We start from the raw sequence: 17,159 nt of genomic DNA on the forward strand, positions 1-17,159 counted from the left end.
AAAAAATATTATCCAACTTGGATCATTGGAAAATGATTTTAAAGATGTATTTTAAAAAGGAAATTGTCCATGGGATTTATTCAAGTACAAATTTATTTACTTGTTTATGTGATAATATTTAGCTTGGTATTAGACAATATAAAAATCATTTCTGTCCTTAGTAGTTTCTTCTCCATGGAAGTGATTAATTTTGTTACCTGATCATACACTAGACTCTCTTTGTTCACTGTAGATTAATTTTTTAGCAATATTTAGATTAAAAAATATTCTCTCTAGTGTGACTTTCTGTTTTTCAATGGCTTCTCTCGGAGTTAGAGTATTCACTCTAGGGAAAATTACATCTCTATGACTTAACACCATGGCTAACACATAATAGATACTTCATGAGTATTAGTTAAATACATTAACTCTATTTTTTATCTATGGCAGTTTAGCCAACTCCACTTATGAAACTACTTATAAATAGGGATATACCTCAAATGAATACCCCCAATCATCATACTCTAGCTATTAACATACGTGCCTTGTCTCCCCTGTTCACATGTCAGTGTCTTGACTGAGGCAGAAATGATTTCATGTTCTTCTTGGCATCTCTCACAATACCTACCACAGGGTTTCACACATGGTGGAGATGGTCAATAGAAGTCTGTAAAATAAATAGACATAAATTATCCACCCAGCCTCTTCTATTCTCCACACTAGGGAAATGCAGTAAACTTTACATATCTGTGAGTACTCAAAAGGAAAGCTATGATATCATCACAGATTCCTTCTGAAAAAAGGTAAAATCATAGAAGATTGTAGAACTTAGAATTTTAAAGTAGAGAAATGAATCATCTCTGTGGAATAAGAGATAAAGGCATTCTGAAACACTATTCCTAATGTAGACACATAGGAAAGTCATTTTCAAAGGTTTCTTAAACAGATACTGTCAGATATATCAGACAATAAGCAATGAGACAGTGAGAGAGCACTGGAAAACACTCAGGGTAAGACGCTTAAACAAAGTGAGTGTCCTTAAATCCCCCAAAATAATAGTATAAAAAGGTCAGAATTGTCACAATTATAGTTGTATAAGTCAAATGGGACTTGATTGCATCTGACACTATTGAAAGATAGCTTGTCTTCAGGGCAAGAGCAGAAGAGAGATGTGTGTTTTGTAGTCAAAGGATCATCAGTATAAAAGTAACAATTCTAGCCTCAGCACCTTAGGGAAAAAGTCATCCCGGTCATCTGAAAGTTTATCTTTTAAGCACCTTAATACAATCTCTTTGGATGGAAACATTTTTAGATTGTATTATAAATATTTCTCTCTTTGAAACTGCAGTGCATCTTTCTATACTCCAGTCGAAAAATTCATTGTCTTGATGCTTCCATGATAATTTTATACTTTACTTTGCAGTCACCCAGGAATATGAAATTCATGTCTACCAAATTTCTTACCCATGATTTGTGATTGAAATGCTCCAAACATTTGCTCAGTAACCATATGCTTTTATTCTCTTACTTTGATAGATTCAAATAGGCACTTGATTCACCCTGTCACTACTTCCTATCACCTTTAAAGAGCCAAGTGCGTACTTCACATTGTATCTCAACTTATTTTCTTAGGTTATTTCCTATTATCTTTTATTTATTCCAAAATTTCTCATGTATATTTTACCTGCTTTCCTACACAAACCATTACATAGACTAGGTAACTTTTATGTTTATTTCCCACCAGCATATAAACAATTGAAGGTCAATATTTTAAAAAAAATATGTTGATAATAAGCTGATTGATGAGCTGTGCTTCATGGACTGAGGATAAGATTGAGTTAAACATGTTTAAAACTGGCATCAGCTTCTTGGCAGAGGTACCCACGCATGGTGATGATTCCAAAGCAGAGATCTGTTGATTCTGCATCTCTATTATAGTTATGCAAGTCCCCAGCATTTATTACACCGTTATTCAGGAATTATTGAGCTAACTAAACACATAGAACTGGTTTTAAATCAGAATATTAATTTTCACATGAGTGTAATAAAAGGGACCTGTGCTTCTCAGCATTCTTACTCCTATTCCATAGATGCAATTAGAAGCCAACTTACAAATCAGTGGACAAAGAGCCAAAGGACAAATCTCAGGTAATCTCAGTATAGAGAGTGTATATCAGTATAGAGCATCAAGCATATACTCAAATCAAGCATGAAGTGTACTTGTCCTATACTCTGGTGATATTTCTTTCTAAGTACTAATGCAGAGTATTGAGAATCAGAGCATCCGTTCTAGGGATAAAAATCCAAATGTACTATTTTCTGTCTCATTTTGCTTGGCAGACCATCACACACCTGCTTGGAGAAAACATCTATCTCAAGGATGTTACAATACAATTAAGTGGGCTGTCCTTTTTTTTTTTTTTTTTTTTTTTTTTTTTTTTTAATAAACAATTGCTTGTTTTGATTAGGTTGATAATAGTAACACATTCAGTTTTCATTTTTATCACCTAAATTTGCTTCCTTCTTTTTTTCCCCCTTTTACTCTTTTCTTGACCTCTTTGGATTGAATGAAGTTTCTTTGGACTTACTCCCTTTTTTTCTTCTACCGGTATGAAGCTATAAACTTTTTTTGTTTTTACTTATTAACTTAGTCCTATTTTTATAACCATTCTTAACAAGATACCAATTAATCAGTGCTTTGTCTTTCTCCAAAACAGTGCAAGAACCTTAGAAACTAAGCTGATCAATGCCTTGCTGACATCTACTATTATTTTAGTTATAACTTGATTTTTATTTAATATTAAAAATACACCATTAATACTATTATTGTATATATTTGATATTTGTTTAGACTGAACACATTTAACACAATGATTTGCTTTGGTCAGTTTTTTCTTTTATCACAGACATTCTTCTGTGGGATCTTGTCTTCAAAATAATACACTTCAGTAGTGCCTCTCTGTTGGTAGTAAATTCTTTCTCTTACCAACTTTTTTTTTTAATTGGAAATGTCTTTGTTTCACCCTCATTCCTGACAGATAGTTTTGCTGCTGTACAATTTTAAGGTAACAGTTGTTTTTTCTCAGAGCTTTGAGCATATTGGCCCACTCTTTCTGACTTTCATCGTTGTTCTATATAATTATTATGCCATCATATTTCCTTGTATTTTTCCTCTGACTTCTTTTAAAATCTTCTCTCCGTCTTTGGTATTTTTGGCATCATTCAGATGAATCTCAGTTCCCATTTATCTATCTTGCTTAATTTACATTGACAGAGCCCATGAGGATTCATGGCATCTCTCAATTCCAGAAAATTCTCAGCCATTATTCATCATGTGTGTTATCCCCTTTTGGAAATCTGAGTAGATTTATTTGCAACTTCATTGGCTTTTCAACTCTATTTTCCCATTGCTTTCTCTCTCTGCTACAATCCGTATAATTACTTCTGACACATCTGCTTTTTCATTTTGCTCTTTGTGTTTTCACATTTCTTTCTTTATTCCTGTAATACTTAATTTATGTTTATATTATATGTAGATAACTTTAATATAGGAATGCTTGAGTATCTGATCCTGGAATTTATTATTTCTGCTGATTCTGTTCAGAATGACTTGTCTTACTGGGTACTTTCTGATATTTTATGGTTAGAGAACACATAATCCTTGAAACATTATTTATTGAAACACTTGAGACTTTTATCAATATGAATTTCTCCAGAGAAATTTTATCTGAGTTTCTGCTAGGTCTTTAGTGACAAATCCAAACCAGAACCTATTAAACTTTGTTTTTGACTTTTTTTTTTTTTTTTTTTTTTTTTTGGAGATCACCATATGAAGGACGATGAGTCATTAAGAATGCCCAGAGTAGGCATTTTTTTCCTTTATACTCACATTTAATTAAAGTCAAGACTAAGTCAAGTATGACTCCCCATCATCTATTTCTGTGGGGGGGGGGGCTTTATTCTAGTTGACCCACTGAGTATGGGTGCACTAGGGTGTATTGGCTTTCTATAATAAATTCTCCAATCTGATCATTCATTTTGCATGGGACCCAGGACTTACCTTCTGCTTTGGGCTGTTGGCTCATTAAATCTCAAGCTTTAGATGAGGATTACAGGATTTCAAATGCACTCGGCAAATGTCAGCTCAAAATCTCTGGATTCATAATTTCTTCATTTGAGTTATTCTGAACTGAAAATATTTTTCTATTTATTTAATCTTTCTAGAAATATGTCTGGAGGGATGTTTCCACAAATACTTAGTTCTTCACATTATATATTAGATTTTGGTATTGTCAATTCCATTTTCAGAGAAATTACATTTTCCTGACCCCAGTCCCTAAGTGGGAGGACATGAAAATTAAAAATTTAGTATTTAATTTATTAAACAAAAAACATGGAAATGAAAAAGAGCAATGTGGTTAATATCATTGTATAAAAAGTTATATTAAACAAGAAGCCCAAAATACATTTATTTCATTTATTTATTGAAGGGACTACTTTGTACAATGTTCTATGCAAGTCACTGCCAATGACATAACAACCACTTAGACTTGGACTCCTCTCTCCCCAGTATTTAATACACTACAGAAAGTAGATATGAATTTAGAATTACCACAACAGATTGATTAAAGCATGAAGTATCATGATGCGTGCATGAAGGATGGAGAGTAAATCTCAACCAAGGAGAGAATATAAGTAGATTGGAGGCATGTGAAAATCTCGGTGGAAAGGTGACACTGAATGAACCATGAGGGTCTATCTAACATGATCAAAGTTGTGTATCACAAAAATATTTCCAGGCAAACTGTTATTTTATAAACACTAGTCAAGGTCATAAAAAAAGGCACTGCATTGAAATCAATATAAATGATTTCTAATCACTTTCTCCTAAGATATTATACACTGGGTACTGGTCAACAACATCTCTCACTCAACAACTGTGATGAATCAATTGCAGCAATACACGTGTATGTGCACATGCACACAACACACAAATATTTTATTATGTTCAATTTGTCTTGCTTAAAAAGGCAATATAGTGTTTAAAGATATAAGATAATGTTCTCTCACCTGGGGATCAACATTACAAATAAAAATGTAATTTGAAACACATGTAAAATCTGAATTCAGTTTTTGAGAAGTCAAAATTTAAGAAAAAAAAGTGTTTAGGCAAATCAGTTAATTATGTAAGTAGCAATATTAGGTTGAAATATAAAATTGTCATTTTTGCAGATTAAGATGAAGTTATCCAGAATTTCACATGCTCCATCCTATACATTTTCCCTATTCATGATACCATTAAAAAGTTTGCAGAAGCTTTTCCTCCCTTGATATTTAAATATATAACTTTTTAAGGTTAATATAAGAACATCTCTAGATCCTTATCTTTAGAAAACAGTTGTGACAAAGATTTTTTTCTGAGATTTCACAAGCTTTATTAAGACTTCAGATCTAATTAGAACCAATAACTAGTCTAAATGATTAAAATGTGGTTTCCTACAAAAACAAAACAAACAAACAAACAAAAAACCTCATCCCTAAAGCACTCTTCAAGGCCTACATTTTCTTCCAGTGCCAGAGCCCTGTCACCATTGTCTAAACCTTGGCATAGTTCAAAGAGAGCTCATCAATGCACAGTGAGAATTAATGTGCACCACTCATTACCCTGCTGAGATCCTTTGTTAAACAGTCCATTTCTATGCTGTTTGTAAGGTTGTGCAGTTGTAATCCCTGGGTAACTGCCAGGAATAGCCATAGTAACAAAACAGCCAGTGTCCTTCTGTTTTCAATTCAGTCTGTCATTGTGTAAAGAATTTTTTGAATTATGAATCTTGCCTGCCAGTCAGTATTTGTAGGTCATTCCAAGACCCTTCGTGAAGGATGTTACTTCTCAGCTCTCATAGATAGATTCATTCCCATACATCTCTTTACGTAAATTATTTATGTTATGGTTTGTCATAATAGGTGAGGTTGAATTTTCTAATTAAAACAGAATATGCAGTATGTATATAAATAATACCAATATTCTCATATGTTCTCTTATTGCCTGTATATAAATCATGGTGTACTTAAAAAATAAATAAACTTGACTTTCACAATTTTGAAGTAATTGATGCAATATTACAAGTACACACCCACATCCATGTTTATATATATTTATATATGTACACATGTATATATATATGTATGTATATATACACATATATATGCACATACACACATAGTGTGTATTTGCACACTAAAAACAGTTTTAAAAGTAAAAAGTGGGTATTGTTTCAATGAACTAAGATTCAGTGTGTTGTAAAGGACAATGCCTGTTGTTTAAATGTCAGTATGAACTTGGATACTTTAGTGAAGACTTGATCACCAATTTATTTGCTATTCTCACTAAAATCTATTCCCAATTCATTATTGCTTGATACATTTTTATTTTATTTTTAAAGATAATCATTCCACCTGGTATATTTTGATATTCAAAAGGCTTTATAATTATAGCCAGTAGAATAACTTGGGAATTCAGTCAAATTTCCAAATCTGTCTTCTATTCCTTATCAGAAGCATGATCTGGGACAACTCATAAAAGTTTCCCCAGCCTCATTTTTCTTAACTAAAAAGAGCACTGACCAAAGCATGCACTTCATGCTAAAGATTAAATGACATAAAACATATGAAGTTCTTAGAATAGTACCAAGTATATTATAAGTATTCAATAAGAGTTAGCTGTCATTAGCATTTTTTTCCTAATAGTAAAATCTCTGAAATGAATGAAAGCACAAACTCAAGCATCTTACTGCCTCTTCCATTTACCCTATTTCCCATTGAAATTATCAACAGAATAAACAAATTAGGAAAATTCTACATTTACTTTGGAATCTATGGATAGAGCCATCCAAATGATGTATTTTTTTTTTTCTACTTAGCTTAGTGTATACGAGACCAAAGAGAAGAAAAATTAGAAGATTGATACCGGATCCCACTCTCATAAAACATCCATGTGTTTGAGAATTTAGTGGAAACCCATGTGATTGCAGCTTGTATCTTCAGTAGTATATTTTTAAACATGAATATGAGTTAATCTAAACAAACTATCTCACAACTTATTGTTATTGGATATTGTAAAAATTCTAAGACTATCCAGTCTATTTAATTTTTCTACTACAGGTGCCTGGGTGTCTCAGTTGGTTAAGCTTCTAACTCTTGGTTTTGGCTCAGGTCATGGTCTCCCGGTTTGTGGGATCAAGCCCTGTGTTAAGCCCCACATTGGACTCTGTGCTGAGCATGGAACCTGCTTAGGATTCTCTCCCTCACCCCTACTCTCTGTACCTTCACCTGCTTGTGTGCATGAGCATTCTCTCTCCTAAAATAGATAAATAAACTTTAAAAATAGATTCTCCCTGAATGTTTACTTCCAGAACGTGCTGAGCTCTGTTGACTTTGCTCTGACCCAAGTTACCACTCTTTCCCTTTCTTACAAGCCACTCATTAGAACTTCTGGATCCCTACTCCCTCCATCATTGATAATCTCCTGTGATTTCTAATTACTCCCTTGATTATTTTTTATCCTGTTTGGCCTCTCTACTGTTGAAATTGCTCTCTCTGTAGCCCTGTCAATGATAGCAATTCTATCCGTCTCACTTCCACTTACTTTGAGAAACTGGGTCAGATCTGTTGGCTGCCTGGATTAGGCAGCATGGGCTAAGCTCAAATATTTTAGTAATTTATACCTACAGAGATTGTTTCTCACTCCCACTGCATATATATCAAAGGCCAGCTGAGGGCTCTGCTCCATGTTTTCTCACTCAAGCACCCAAGCTAATGGAGATTCCCCACATGAGCATTGCTGATTATTACACTGGGAAAAGAGAGAACATGGTGACTTGGACACTTTTTAAAAGTTTCCTCCCAGAAGTGAAAGCACACCATATCTGTTTATATTCTGTTGTCCAGAATAAATCATATGGCTGTGCTCAACCTCAAAGGAGAAAGAGGATGTGATCTGCCACGTACTCAGAAAAAGACAGACTGGAAGATAGTTGAATAGTCGTACTACCCTACTCTCCATTGCTGTTTCTAGTTCATGAACCCTTCAAGCTCCAGGAAAAAAATAACAAAGAAAGAGGCTTCTTTGAGGTTCAGGTTCATTTCCCTGGATATTCCTTCTCTGTTTATGCTCTTCTCTACTCATGTCTAAATCACAATTACTCTTCCACTGTTGACTTCAGCCACTGGATCATAGCCTTTGACTTTAAGATGGTTGATTTTATGATATTAGGTAAATTCAGTGTCCTTACAGAAGATTCATCCATCACCACAGGCTCTAAGTTCCTTGAGTTACTCATTTCTAGGGGCCTCTCAGCCACATCATATTATAGATGCTTATAACTACATCATAGTCATTATCATGACCCAAACTATACTAACTTAGATCAATAACTCAGATATTCGGCTTTTTTTCTTTTTGCTTATAAATTCATTTGACTCCACTACACTTGTGTCTTACCCTATCAGACCATGAGTCGATATCTGTTTCTCTATTAATTCTCTTCTCTCTTCACATTTCTCCATATCTAGTTTACTTTTTATAGTTTATTCTTAAAAACACCATTTTATGATACCAATTTATTTTTTCACTGTTGTTAAGCATTTACCTCCTCAAGACTTAATCCTGTATTAATGTCATTGTCTTCTTCACTATAGCTTAGAAAAACAAACTCAGATGGAGAAAATTCACCAATTGTGAAGAATGGACCCATTGGAAACTGATAGTCAGTAATCCAAAATGAGCTGCCAACACAACTGCTATAAACTCTGGCCACCACAGTTTTGTAATGTTTATTTATTTTTGAGAGAGAGAGAGTGATAGAGGGTGGGAGAGGGGCAGAGAGAGAGGGAGTCAGAGGATCCAAAGCAGGCTGTGCACTGGCAGCAGTGAACCCAATGCAGGGCTCAAACCCATAAACTGCAAGATCATGACCTGAGCTGAAGTCGGAAGCTAAACCAACTGAGCCACCTAGGTGCCTCTGGTCACCACGTTCTTTTTTTTTTTTTTTTTTCAATTTCTTTTTTTACATTTATTTATTTTTGAGAGACAGATTGCGAATGGGGGAGGGGTAGAGATAGAAGGAGATAGAGAATCTAAAGCAGCGGGCTCCAGGCTCTGAGCAAGCTGTCAACACAGAGCCCGACGTGGGGCTCGAACCCATGAACCGTGACATCATGACCTGAGCTTCGGTCAAATGCTCAACAGACTGAGCCACTCAGGCGACCAACCTGGTCACCACATTCTTATATTCTGCAACACTATTTTCAAATATTTCTTTCTACTTCTTAAGTTTAACAGTCCGTCTTTAACTTGGTGCAGAAAACCTGGTCTCCGGCTTCTGAGAGAAGTAGAAATTACTAGATGAGAATGTCTCACCCTCACACTGTTTCATTAGCACCCGTTCTTCATTTGATGGAGAAGTATGCCCTTCTTCTGCCTAAAGATATACTCTTCATCTTTCTTTCCCATTCCAGCTCTGTTCAGCAATTTTTATACCCATGTATATTTCATCTCTAGATACTGAGGCCTTATTCTTCTGATTTATTTCCATTTGTATTTTTTAAAGATTATGATTCCTCAATTTAAAAAATATCCCTTTCAACCACCACCCAGTGTTTCAGTTTACCCGTTAATTAAATATCTTTACCGTTTGGCTGCACTACCTACCTCCATTGGTTCACATCTTACCCATGATCATTTTTGAAGTAACATGACATCAAAAAATCATCCTTAGTAATGTCTACAAGTCATTAAATGCAGTGGATATTTGTTAGGCTTTATCTTATTTGATCTGTAAGAAGCTATTTTCTCAGCTTACTATTCTGTTCCTGAGGCACTCTTTTCCACTGGCTTGCATAACACTCTCTTCATTTTTCAACTGCCTCTCTGAGGTAACTGCTTTCCAGTTCTATTCACTATCTTTACCTCTACTGACTAACTTTGAAGCGCTACTAGGAAGAGAGTATATTATAATAAATTTGGAAAACAAAACTGCTTTATTTCTTGTCAGGATGGCATAGTAACATCATGCTTTGACAGACTCCTCTTGGATTAATACCCATAACAAAATCCATGCAAAATAAGCAGAGTAAGCCTGACTAAAGCTATGGCACTTAGGGCTTCTGATCCCAAAGAAGGGCATGTTGGTGTGGAATTAACCCAGGATTAAAAGTGCTCCATGTAAAATCCAAGTCTGAAGCCAGGCTTACTGCTTGACACCAGGGCCCTGAATATGCCTTCCTTATTTGTGAAAGCAGCATGAAATACCGGTGCCTGAGGCTTTGACTTATTTGAAAGTTGTTGGACCTGGGTAAATGTAAGGGCACAGATTAAGTCAGGTAGCTGGGAACTGTCTCAAGCTATCTAATTGTTTAGGGACTAAATTCAAAGTACCACAAATATCTTCAGGCGATATGATACTTAAATCACCTTTATAAAACATAGCTATGGATTAGAAGACTGGGGAGAGGGAACTGAGTGAAAGGAATAACAGAACCCCTAAAAAGGTACCTGTAAGGATATATGAGAGAGACAGAGAGAGAGAGAATGAAGTAGAAAAAAATAGCAAAATAGCAAAAAAGCTTGTATTGAAAAATACAGTTGAATATTAATTTTATCTTAATGAAAAATATTTTGTTGAGTTGACAAAGATTTTTAAAAAACTAAAGACAAAAGATCTTATAAAATTCTGTAAAATATCTACACAAAAGAGAATTCCATAGTAAAAATAATGAAATAGGAAAGGGTGAAAAATAATGAATAATGAACATTTTAAAAGTTTCATGAAAATATGTCAAAAAGAAACCTCAATCGATGAGGTATACTGAAGAACGAGTTAAATGGAAAAAATATACTGATTAATCAGCACATAGCACAAAAAGACAAGAAAATAAACTGAAAGAAGTGCTAAGATGTGTGGAGGTTTGGGTGATAAACTCCATTATATCTCTGGTAGGAGTTCCATAAGAAGACAATACAAGGAAGTAATTTTTAAAAGATAATACCTCAGGATTTTCTGGAATTTTCCCAGGAAAGATCCTCCAAATCATAAACAGTTACATGTAGAAAAGTCCTAGTACTTTTGGGACCCCATGGCTCTAAGGTCCCTCTGTGATGATTTTGCCTTTTGTTGTCCTGTACCCAAAGTTTTTCTTCAGTTTCTGTACTAATCACTTTTTAGACACAGCTTCTGTGTACACTCCTTTTAAAAAACAGCTATTTACTTGCTGCTACCCTTGTTGAAATTGAATGCCCGATCCACAGAAATCTTGTGATTACGTAGCCTGATAATCCTATATTGAGGTTGACCAACTTGGACTTTACAACTCCTAATGTGGGAAAGACCTCAAAAGTTTCTCTTATCAAATTGAAATAGTATATTCAGGAACTCAGCCATCCAGGCAGCTGTAACATCTTGGGTTTAAATGAAAAGAGTTAGCAATCACTTTAGGGGCAATTTTATTCCCCCACCCCATAGCTTAAAATACAATGGCTGATTCAATAGGGACCTTGATTCATAGGGGTTCTTCTAAATTCCTGGGCCTGGTTCCCTGACAAGTTGAAACATGATGGCATTCACTGGGCTCCTATGGCTATCCAGCATCATTGCTCCCTATACAGAGCCAAAACTGGATATGATCATTCTTATTGGTGGGCAGAGCCCAAGGCCATTGGCTGTAACTCTAGCTATGATGTGAGCTGTTGCCAAGGGCTTGGGTTTTACTTTGCCCTTTGGAAAGCTAAAGACTGCCAGGTTAAATATAACCCTCTCTTGGCCCCCCAACTATGGAAACAAATTGTGGCTCTTGATTGGAAAGTGTGGATTGCTAATGAATTCATAATGTAAGCTTGTTAACTGCTATATTGGACTTTCTCATTCATAGTGTAAGTATCAAATATCCCATGAATCTTCTAACCACTCCATTGATCTCTTCCTCATATAATTCATTGTGTTTTGATAGCTCCTCTGGATATTTTTTGCTTTAAGGAATCTTATATAAGCTCTGGGAGGGATCATGTCTAACTGTCTTTGCATCCCTATTCTGCCTAGTATTCCAGTAAATACTGATTGATAGATACTGTCATATTATTTCACGGCTGAGAAATCAGAAGCTGATTTAACTTTACTGTGGGATATATTTGTGTGAACTTTTGGTGAAGAAACAGCAATTGCCTTATGAAATCATGGGTATTTACTACTTATAATTTATTCTTTATTCCAAGTTTTTGGGTTTTTTTTGTTTTTTCTTTTTACATCTTACAGAAAGATAATCTGATTGATTATTGCTCCCTCTAAATCCTACATGGAAGCACTACATGAATATATGAAAAAGATAGGAATCACTAGCCTTGAAATACAGTAGCATTTTCCCCAACATGTAATGTAATATTTGATATAAGAAATTTCATTTGAATCATTCAGGTTAAACTACTAATGAAAGGGGAGCTTATTTTTCTTTATTCTCAAAATGAAAATGTATCAGCTGTTTTTAAGAAATTAAATTAAAGCAAAACAGTACTTTATTTACTCATTTCATGTTTTAATAGTTTATTTTCAGAAAATAATTGCATTTGTACTGAAGTTAATCTATAAGTTTAGGGCAAATAAAACTCTTTGCATGTGTATCTCAATCTTTATATTCTTAAACATAATGACCACAAGATTCTATGGATTTGCTTTATTGCTTACAATTGTTGTTTTATTTAATTAGTGAAGGGTTTTCAAGCTTTATATATATATATATATATATTTATATTTAAAGCTTCATATATATATATATATATATATAGCTTGAAAAACCTTCACTAATATATATATATATTAGTATATATGTATATATATTTGTGTGTATATATATATCAATATATATATATATATATATATATATATATATATATATATCAGGTATTTCCTTATTGAAATAGGAAAATAATATATTTTCAATATATAAAAATTATAAAATTTAGAAATAATATAAAAAAACAACCATAGTTCTACAACTATTGACAAACACTATTAACATTTTGCTTGATTTCCTTCCACTACTGATTTCATACATTTAAAATGTTATTATTATGGGACTTTTCAAACATGTGCAAATAGAAAAGTAAAGTGAGGGGCAATATATCCATCACAGCCCTCAAAGTTTAACAAACTTTTGACCAATATCATTTCCTCTCAACTCTCACCAATTTTTTTTGACACCTGTGTTATTTTGTAGTAATTCCTAGACTTCATATCATGTCATATGTTTATTTCATATATTCATGTGTATGTGCATATTTATCACTAAAAGACAGGGACTAATTTTTTTAAATGCCCATGCTGTCATTATCCCATGGAAAAAATTTGATTTTATTGACATCAAGTATTCAACAAACAGTATTTATTTACTCATTCATTACAATGTACTTGTTTAAATTGGGATCTAAAAATTCTCTTTTATTTGTGATTGGTTGATATATTCCAAGACCCATTTAATCTGTAGGTTCCACTCTTATCATGTTTTTATTTAGTTGAATTCATATTTAATATTGTATGTTTCTATATTCACTCACATTATCAGTGTCCATTCCCTTTTATTGTAGACATCATAAAATGTTATTTAACAGTGAATGGTAGTTCTTTATTGTTATACCCTTATATATTAACCATTCCCTTTTGAGGCATGTAGGCTACTTACATTTCCAGATTATAGGTGATCTTTGTATAATAGCCTGGTTCTGAAGTTAGAATTATTTATTAAATATTTGAGGTGTGACATTTCAGGGTTAAGTATTAGTAATATATTTAAGGCTCTTGTAAGCTGGAATTGATGGTCCACTTTCATTCAATAGAAAAAGTTCTTTGCTTATGATCTCTGTCTTAAAATCCTTTTACATCTGCTAATAGACACAATTTTATTGTATATGCTCTTTAAAAATAAAAAAAAAATCATTCTGATTTTAGAAGAAGGAAAAGAGAAAAGAAGGAAGGAAAGAAGGAAAGAAGGGTAGTTTGGATAAAATAATAGATGGAAAAATCTAACCTTTTTCTTAGAGAACTTTTTCTTATTATTTGCATCCAGTTTCCTACTATCAAACACTATCAAAACTGCAGGCACCTAGTATTGGAAAGACTTTTGTTTGCTATTTTGAAGGACTTTTTTTGTTTAACCCTTATATTTAATTTTACCTATGAGTTATCCAATCATCCTTAAAAACATGGTGATACTATATTGTTAAAATCTCATGAACAAATATGGGAATGTTGTCAATTTTTATTAACAAACATGGTGAAGTGGTCTAAGTTCTGTTATTATAAATGAATTATTCAGAATCAAATATTCTAAAAGGAAAATACTGTTCCTCAGTGATATTTACAGAAAGCCATGAAGTTGTTCTTATTAATCAATGGGAGATTTTTGTACAGGCAGGAGATCATATTGGTGTTGTAGGAACAAAGTCATGTCACAGGTTCAGAAATATTGTGTACAGTGTAATCTTTTTTTTTATATTATTATTATATAATGCTGAGTTTCCACCTCATGGGATCGGTGTTTTGCTTAATTTTTTAATAGGTGGTATAGTATTTTATTTTATTATTTATTAAAATTTTTTTTTAATTTTTTTTTTTTTTTTTTTTTGAGAGAGAGAGACAGAGCGTGAGCAGGGGAGGGGCAGAGAGAGAAAGGGAGACACAGAATTCTAAGTGGGCTGCAGGCTCTGAGCGGTCAGCACAGAGCCCAACATCGGGCTCAAACCCACAAACAACAAGATCATGACCTGAGCTGAAATCAGACGCTTAACTGACTGGGCCTACTCAAGTACCCCAATAGGTGGTATAGTATTTTCACAAATTCTAGGGCACAAGTAGTTTTCTTGCAGTTGAATTTGAACAAAATAATTTATAGGGATCATATAGGATAAAGGTAGGAGGATAAATCAAAATTATATTTTATTAGTGGAAAAAACATACTGAGAATGACATGAGAGGCGCAATGTCGGAAATTTTCTCTACTAAATCTGACACCTTTTTTTATGGTTGGAATATCTTTTTAATTTAATGTTTTTATAATCAGTGGGACTTTCTGGAGAGGATTAATGGGATGATTAAAGTAGGAGAAGCTGGGGAGGATTAGAGACATGTTTGGGACTCCTCTGGCTTACCTGGCTTGTTTCCACTCCTGAGCCTTTGTAATTCATAGTCTCCTCTGCTAGGAGAACTCTGCTCAGACCCTCCCAGGGCTTTATCTCTGACTTGACTGAAATCTAGACTCAAATGTCTAGAGGTTCCTCTGTCCATTTTATTAAAGAGTGCCCTCTTTTCCCTACTCACACTCTGATCCTCTCACCCTGCATTATCTTCACTCATTAACACTCTTTATTACCTGAAATTACATCCTCTAATTTTTTCATGCTTCGTGTCTGTCTTCTTTCTTCACCTTGTCTGGCTTTGCCTGTACTGTGAGTATCAGAACAGCAACTATTATAGAACTGTCATTAAAGAACAAATAATTATTGAATAAATTAGTGAATTGTTTAATAACACATTTCTTAATAAATTAGTGAATGAATGATTTCACATAGACGACAGGATTTTAAGTTCACTCATACATCAAAAATTTTGACAGATACTGAATAAATTGTTATAGTTAAACCTTTATAAAAATTATTAAATAGTACAGTTTCAAGGAATTTTATTAGTCATGGGAGCCAAATAAGACATGTTACAAAGTATATTTTTGTTAGAGAATTAATTGTAAAGATATCCACATGCAACACCAATAATGGCTAGCTGTTATATTACTATAAATATTTTTGTTACACAAAGTTTTCTTACCATGTATGTAATCAGTTTATGTATTTAACAAATTCCAATATGTTCTAGCTATGAGCATATGATACATATTTTGAATGTAAGGATTTGAGTAAATTTATATTTTAATTTGACCTTTTCAAAGATAGGTTTGCTTAGTAGTTGAGCATACAATGTGAATCTATTTATAAGGCAAAGTACGTTCTATGGAGCAAAAAGTTAAAAATCATTCTCTGTTGGAAAATATACTGTAGATCTATTCTGTATGGCATTAAAATGAATGTAACAAATGCCTTTAGGTAAGAATTATGCGACTATATAGGAAAATTAGTGTTTATTTGCATTTTAACTGGAAAAGGGAATAGAAGAAGTTGATCTAGGAGTGCCTTCTAGTTTGCTTATGTGGCTTGCAAGTGTTATTCACCTTGCAACTCTTCTTATTCCTCTCATATTGATTATTCTAAAGACCACTTTGATTTTTAAACTCCTTAGCATAGTTCTTTTTTAATCTAGTAATAACGTATAGATAATCAGAAGCTATAACGTGGATTATAATACTGTCACTTTTCCCTCTTGAATCCATTGTACTTCTTAAAATACTAATGACAGAGTGTGTATAAGTCCCATTTCAACTCCAGGTTTTGCAGAATTAATGTAAATTCTAATAATGAATATCATTTTGTATTAATCCATTATTAAAGCAACAGGTGGGCAAGCCAATAAAATCATAGCACAACTGTACATACCTCAATTTACATATACACACTTCAGCTGAAACACTAATTAGGCCTTCCCAATTATTTGTTTCCATTGTTAATCTTCCCTATGCCACAGTGAGCACCTGAGAAATGAGACTGTCCTAAATATCTTTGTATCCTATACTTTGTCCCAGGCCTGGTGCTTAGTGAGTCTTGGTAATATTTTATCAAGGAATATTTGTAATTGTGACAAATATCCTAAATAAATTGATTCTAAATCAATTCTAAAATTATTTGAAATTAATTAATATCCAATTTTAAAATAAACATCATAATAAAACATTTTATATCATTGATTATTTATAGCTATTATAATTTACTTATTACTTTAAAATAGGTCCTGAGAATTCAATATGCTTAATCTCTTATACTGAAGAACAGTTTACAAAGCAGAATTACAAGTTCACAGTTCCATTAAGAAGATTCCCTCTAGTTCATAGTCACCCATCTTAGTGCTAGTAGTTGTTTCTTGGTCCACTGCTTGTGATACCATAGCATGTAAACTGGGAAATGAAAAAAGGTTTAACAGAAAATATATAGGTGAAATAATAGCTTCAATCAATAACAAGAAGTTGTGTGAATG

At 33.4% G+C, this 17,159-nt stretch overlaps 1 protein-coding gene and 1 long non-coding RNA gene across 3 annotated transcripts in view; one reads left to right on the forward strand and one right to left on the reverse strand.

Annotated features, from left to right (window-relative positions):
- GRIK2 (glutamate ionotropic receptor kainate type subunit 2) overlaps positions 1–17,159 on the forward strand; it is a 651,919-nt gene that overhangs the window by 455,647 nt on the left and 179,113 nt on the right. The gene's annotated exons all lie outside the window — the stretch shown is intronic.
- LOC122220219 lies at positions 529–15,490 on the reverse strand. The gene is made up of 3 exons (XR_006202737.1): positions 15,391–15,490; positions 4,040–4,315; positions 529–646 (listed from the first exon to the last, which is right to left on the reverse strand). It is a non-coding gene; the product is annotated as an uncharacterized LOC122220219 (long non-coding RNA).

This window comes from Panthera leo, chromosome B2 (genome assembly GCF_018350215.1).
Source record: "Panthera leo isolate Ple1 chromosome B2, P.leo_Ple1_pat1.1, whole genome shotgun sequence".
NCBI classification, from domain to species: domain Eukaryota; kingdom Metazoa; phylum Chordata; class Mammalia; order Carnivora; family Felidae; genus Panthera; species Panthera leo.